We start from the raw sequence: 7012 nt of genomic DNA, 5'->3' as shown, positions 1-7012 counted from the left end.
ACAGTTTTAATGTATTCCCCATTAAAATATCAATGGAGTATCTCACAGACCTAGAAGAAAGTTACCAAAAATTCCTATGGAATTAAAAAAGACACCAAAGAGTTACAGCAATCTGGACAAAGAAGAACAAAGTTGGAGGGATCACAATACCAGATATCAAGCTATATTACAAAGCCACCATTCTCAGAACTGCCTGTTACTGGCACTAAAACAATCATAAAGACCAATGGGACAGAACAGAGAACACAGAAGTCGACCCTAACCATTTTGCCCAATTAATATTTGACAAAGGAGGCAAAAGCATAGAATGGAGTCATACAGTCTCTTCAATAATTGGTGTAGGAACCGGGTGGCATTCCGGCCTGGGCGGGGTGGGGCTGGGATGTAAGCGCCTGGCGCTAGGACCGCCCTGGCGCTGGCCCTGCGCTGGGGACTCTTGCGCTTCAGCAGGGTCTGGGGCCTCAGGGCGGGACCCCATGGAGGAACTTAGCCTGGACAACTGCAGAGAGGAGGAAAAGGCACCAGGAGCCAAGGGGTGGCCCGAACCCCAGGTGAGGGTGCACTTCCGCGTGACAAGGTTCACCGTGGAGGCAGGTGTCAAGCTAGGGATGTAGTCCATTCCCCTCGCCACCGCCTGTGCCATTTACCATAAGTTCTTCTGCAAGATCAACCACAACACCTATGACCCCTATTTGGTCGCCATGTCTGCCCTTTACTTGGCTGACAAAGTGGAAGAACAGCCCCTGCAAACCCGTGACATCATCAACGTGTCCAACAGGGACAGTCACCCGGGCAGCGAGCCCTTGGAGCTGGACTCCCGATTCTGGGTGATGCGGGACAGCATTGTGCAGAGCGAGCTCCTTGTGCTGCGGATACTGCGCTTCCAAGTATCCTTTCAGCACCCACACAGGTACCTGCTCCACTACCTGATTTCTCTCAAGAACTGGTGAATCCTTACAGCTGGCAATGGACCCCCATCTCCGTCACTGCCTGGGCCCTACTGTGGGACAGCTACAGTAGGGGGGGGGGGGGTGCTGTGCTTCCGTTCCAGGCTCAGCACACAGTGGAGGCGGTGCTCCACCTGGCCCTGCAGGTCTATGGGGTCCAGGTTCCCACCGAGGCCAAGGAGGAGAAGCCATGGTGGCAGGTGTTTAGTGGCAAACTTACCAAGCCAATCATTGTTAACGTTGTGTCTGATCTCACTCAGATTTTTACCATGGACACAGAGATCCCCAAAGGCCCTGGCCAGGCCTTCCCAAAGAGAAGCGTGGGAGGCTAGGCTGCCAGGGGACAGCGCCACCACATCGCCCTGACAGCTGGTCCCCAGAGCACTGTCTGGGAGGACTGGTTTTGTGCTGCTGGAGACAGGCAGGTGAAGGCGATGACATGCTGCCACTTTGATTCTCAGCTTTGACTGTCCCCGACACCCATGGTCCAGGTGGTGATGGGCGCTGTACCTCCCGCGGGCATGAGCTTGCTGCAGGCGGCTCTGAGGCCTCCGGGTCTGCTTTTGTCCTTTGAAAGGACGCAGACTACAGCAGAGGTTTGGGATCAGTGGAAAGAAAATCAAAGAACAGATGGGACTATGCCCCAGGGGATTTATTTAAAGGCCAGATTTAGAGAAAGTATGACTCAATTAACATAGAAGAAATTTTATTTTGTTTCATTAAAGATATTACAAAGCCAAAATAAAAACATAATAATAATTGGTGTTGGTATACCACAGACACATGCAAAAAAATTAATCTAGACCACCAACTTTCACCATACACAAGTATAAACAGGGAATGAATAAAGGACTTAAGTGGGTAACCATGAAAATCTTAGAAGAATCCATAGGCAGCAAAATAGCAGGTATCTGTCTCAGCAATACCTTTACTAATACAGCTCCTAGGGCAATGGAAACTGAGGAGAATAGAAACAAATGGGACGATGTCGCATTAAAACGCTTCTCCAGAGAAGAAGCAGCCAACAAATACAACAACAACAACAACAAAACAAGGAAGTCCACTGCCTGGGAGAAGATATTTGCCAATGTTATATCCGATAAGGACCTATTCTGCAAAATTTATACTGAACTCATCCAATTAAACAAAAGGAAGATCAACATTCCAATAAAAAAAATGGTCATAGGGCTAAGACACTTTTTGGAAGTGGACATACAGAAAGCCAAGAGACACATGAATATATGCTCAAAACCATTAATCATCCAAGAGATGCAAATCAAAAGGACAATGAGATACCATCTCACAATGGTCAGTATGGCTATCATCATCAATTCAACAAACAACAAGTGCTGCCGAGGATGGGGTGTAAAAGGAATCTTCTTGCATCACTGGTGGGAATGCAGACTGGTATAGCAACTATGCAGAACAGTATGGAGATTCCTCAAAAAATTTAAAAAGTGTAGCCCCCATTTGAACAGTAGTCCCACTACTAGGAACATATCCCAAGAATTGACAAATACCAATGGGAAAGGGCATGTGCAACCACATATTTATAGCAGCACAATATACAATAGCTAAGACTTGGAAGAAGCCTAAGTGCCCATCAGCAGATAAATGGATTAAAATCTGTGGCACATATACACATAGGAACAATACACTGCTGTAAAAAGTAAATTTTACCATTCCCAAAAGCATGGAAGGACATGTAGAGCATTATGCTGAGCAAAATAAGCCAGTTGGAGAAAGATAAATACCACATGACCTTACTAATTTGTGGAATACAATGAACAAATAAACTATTCAACAAAAATAGATCCAGAGACAGAAAAGCATGGAACTGATGGTCAAACCTCAGAGGGAAGCAGGACTAGGGGGTAAGAGAAAAACCAAAGGATTTGTATGCATGCATATCAGCATAACCATGGACATAGAAACTAGGAGGGGAAAGGGCATGTGCTGGGGTTGCAGGTGCACAACGGGGAAAAGGAGACATATGTAATACTCTATGTAATCCTCTAAACAATAAAGAATTTTTTAAAAATGTGTTCCTAGAATTATACCTTTTAAATACACTAATTTGATTAACATGCATACATAAATTCCCCAGTCTCCCAATAACTTCATGATGGTTGATCTTTTAGCTAAATCAACATGTCATGTGTAAACATAACAAAGGTCACTGTAATTGCTCCACATAAAACTCTTTGGATGTTTGGAACTATTTTTCTAAACAAATCTGAAGTCACATATTCCACCAAGATGTCTGGCACTGATGGGCAGCGACACAAACTAAACAGCCACTGGACACAGTTCCCACCTTAAGGAATCACTTGAGCTTTCTGAGTCCAAAATGTTTTCCACAGGTTTATACACCACGGCCCCCTTCCCGACATTTGAGATTCAAGAAACAACACTTTATCCCCTTAATTTTATGAATAGAAACACTATCTCCTACCAATACAACTTGTAAAAATAATTACCCCCCTATATTTTTCCTCTTATCTTTTTTTGTGCTTGATTGTACTTATTTACATTTCCTTGCATGTTTGTTATTTTTACCATAGAAAAGAAGTGCCCAATAAGTAGGGATTTTGTCTTATTCAGAATCATTGTGTAGGCTACAAAACACCACTTGAAAGAAGACACTTAGGAATGATATCTACACAAACTACATTTCTTCTGCTTAGAAACTAGGGAAACAACATCAACCATTCTTCATAAATCAAATAAATGGCCTTCTCAACTCAAGAAAAATCATGAGACAAATCCAACTCTTGGCTGTTGACGAACCCTAAAAGATAAAGGTAAAGTAAAGGGGTCAATACGTACTGACCCCCTTCAATATATCATAAAACAGGCTCTCCAAATAAAGGCCAGTTACATAAGTGAGTTATGTACTAAAAGTCATTGAAGATCAACAACTTAATATATGGCATAACGAGTACACACACAAATTAACTTCAATATAAGATCAAAAGTGTAGCCAAAGCACAAACTTGGTTATTGACATAGAAATCTGCATATGTTACCTTGACCAGGGAAGAGTGATTCTTAATAAATCCAAAAGAACGTGGTTTAAAATAATGGTATGATATGTTGGAAATATCTGAAAATATAACAGAACCAAAGAAAATATGTACCCAAATGATGCCTGAATGGTGTAACTTTCAGGATAATATTAAGGAATACTTGTGCAAGGAGCACCGACAACTCTGAAGGATATGGGACACACTTACATTGGCTAGACTTTAAGATTAAAGAGAAATAAGACTATTTCCCTCACTAGTACATTAAAGACTCATTGAAACGAACTCTTATCCACTACTTTAAAATAAATCAGGATATATATATTTTACAAACATCAGTCTGGTTGCATGATTCAAAAATAATGAACCAGAGAAAAGTTAGTTAGGGGCGGGAAGGTCAATTAGTTATGGCACACCCAATGTCCTAACTCACATCAGTTCCTGTCTTGAAGAACTAAATACCTAGCCCACCTGCTGTGACTCTGTGATTGTTGACCATCCAATTGTGAGCCTGGAGGTCACTGTCCTATTCCTGGTCAAAGAACAAGCCCAAGCCCCTTGCTCAATCCCCAGTGGGGGACAAGGAGATGGCAGCCATTCAGTGATTCTCTCTCATCATTCATGTTTTTGTTTCTCTCTCCCTCTCCCTTACTCTATGAAATCAATAAAGATACTTTTTTCAAAAGGTATACCAACTTGAGGGTAAAGGGACTACACATACAATATTTTCAAGACCTTTTTTAATGCTATGGAAATGTTTGCATCAATTGTATTAGCTTTTTACCAACAGTGACCTGATTTCTGCTGACATTATATGTCTGGGGTGGGCAGGCTGTTCTAAATTACAAAGTGCTTTGAAGGCTTAAAGCCCGATTCCATTTGTATTCATATCCTAAAGTAACTAAGCTTAATGTACTATTTTGCTACACAAAACGGACATTTCAACATCCTTCCAACACTACAGTCCAGCACTTTTGTGAAGAAAAAAATAGTGATGGCTAAATAATCATGACTCATATGGAATTATCAAACTTTAAAAACAAGAAGATGGAAACCTGGAAATACTATTACTTGAACCACAGTGCTAGAATTTTATTAAAAGACTACACGTATGTCTGTGTAGTATATCATCTCTTAGCACCCATCCATTCTCTGTCTTGCATGCATCATCTCTTCACACATTATCTGTCCTGGGTGCCAACCACCAGGCATCACCCACCTGCCATCCTCTGTCATGCCTCATCTACCTCTCCCTCGTCAGTTGTTAAGGATAGTAATCCTGAGCCACTTTGTGGGTGCTGTGAGTTTCCCTTTTCACCCAGGAATCCCAGTCCTCCATTTTATACCATCTACTTCTCCCCTCCAAGGGGCTGTAGAAAGGGTTAACGAGAATAAAACAGGGCAGAGAAAACCTTATTTTGCTTAGCAGATATCTTGTAGCAAGCTTGCAGCCTTGAGAACAGCATAGCCCAGAAACTAGAAGACACCTGGCATGGGAGGAACCAAGGACAGACCAGACCCTCATGTCAGCAGAGCAGTTTGCAGCCAGAAAAAATAAATAAAAACTCTCTCTCTGCTCTCATGACTGATGACTTTCTCTGTATCAACCCACCAGCACCCAGGTGTCGGGAATAAAATCTCTTTTGATACATCTTGTACCCCCAGACGTCCCACCTCACACAGGAACAGCACTCATGGACAAGATGAGGGTGTGCCTTTTAGCAGAGGATCCCCTACCAACAGCCATATCCTGGCAGAATCCATGTCTGGAACAGAGGACATCTGCTTCCCAGTACCTTCGGAGCTTAAGCACAAGCAGAGGGCCCACAGGAGGAATATCACATCCACCTGCATGTAGTGGTGAGAGGAGGCCACTGGGCCCAAGCCTCCAAGACATCCCAGGGCATGGTGTTTTCCCAGTCTCAGGGGGGCTGTTGCTCTGAAGCTCTCGGCAGGGTGGTGCTGCTAGATGGTCAATGTCAGTTCCTGTTGCTACATACTTTGACCCTCAGTCTGGGGCAGGGAAGGGTGAATATGAAAGATGACCATCATGCCTGCGGGAGGGATAAGCAAGGAGCAGAGGAACAGGAGATGGGTAGAGGAAAGCTGGGGGCCTCTGTGTTATTGCAGAAGCAGTGAGTAGATCTCCCTTTATTAAAATCGACACCGCCACTCTGAAAACTAAAACTGGGGCTCTGTACCATAAGGACGTCCTCAGGCAGGAAGCTGGGTCACAAGCCCCTTTTAAGCCCCTTCTCATCTCTACACCTGTGTTGTGGCCCTGCAGCCTCTCAATCTCTTTTCCCCTTAGACATTAGTGCATTGGGATTTTCAGTCACTTTTAGGCGCCTGCAGAATTTTTTCAATGTTGGTTTTATCATATTTAAGTGGCATGATGTATATGTGTGTTTTATTTTGCTAATCCACATTAGGGGACCTTTTCCATTGTTGGCCTATTTCAACATGAGGGGGGAGGGGTAAGGGCAGGGGAGGGGGACGGGAGGGAGGAGAAGGAGGGGAGAGGGAGAGGGAGAGGGCAAATGGAAGGGGGAGGGAGGAGGGGCAGAGGGAGAGGGCAAGGGAGAGGGAGAGGGAGAGGGAGAAGGAGAGGCGGGGGGGGAGGGGGGAGGTGGAGGGGGGAGCAAATGAGAGGGAGAGGGAAGGAACCATTCATTGGTTAAATACAAGCCAGGAACATTCCCTTGCCCTGGAATGAAATCCTGGGCCTGCATTGCCAACGCTGGGGATCCACCAACTTAGGCACAGCAGCCAAGAGGTTATTTAACATTTTTAATCAGAAGGAGCATTGGACAGCGTGAACCACAGAAATAATATGAAGGTCAGAATTTCAGCCCATTTCCAGAGAATGTGCCTTCATATTCATTCATAATCAATTATTTAAGTTAAAACATTATTCTTCAGCTGTATTTTAAATGAATGTAAGCTCCTTTTTCTACCTCAGCCTCAATGACACCTTTTTAGCTCAGGCAGATAAAAGCATAGGTTTTCAAAATAGTTACGACTTTACTAGTGTCATGT

General features: G+C 43.8%; 1 pseudogene; it reads left to right on the top strand.

Annotated features, from left to right (window-relative positions):
• The first annotated feature begins 476 nt into the window (after window positions 1-476).
• Window positions 477-1279, top strand: LOC132225654 (cyclin-Q-like; annotated as a pseudogene).
• The last annotated feature ends 5733 nt before the right edge of the window (window positions 1280-7012 follow it).

The sequence above is a fragment of the Myotis daubentonii genome, chromosome Y (genome assembly GCF_963259705.1).
Source record: "Myotis daubentonii chromosome Y, mMyoDau2.1, whole genome shotgun sequence".
Lineage (NCBI taxonomy): Eukaryota > Metazoa > Chordata > Mammalia > Chiroptera > Vespertilionidae > Myotis > Myotis daubentonii.
This window is presented reverse-complemented; position numbering and strand designations above follow the sequence as displayed.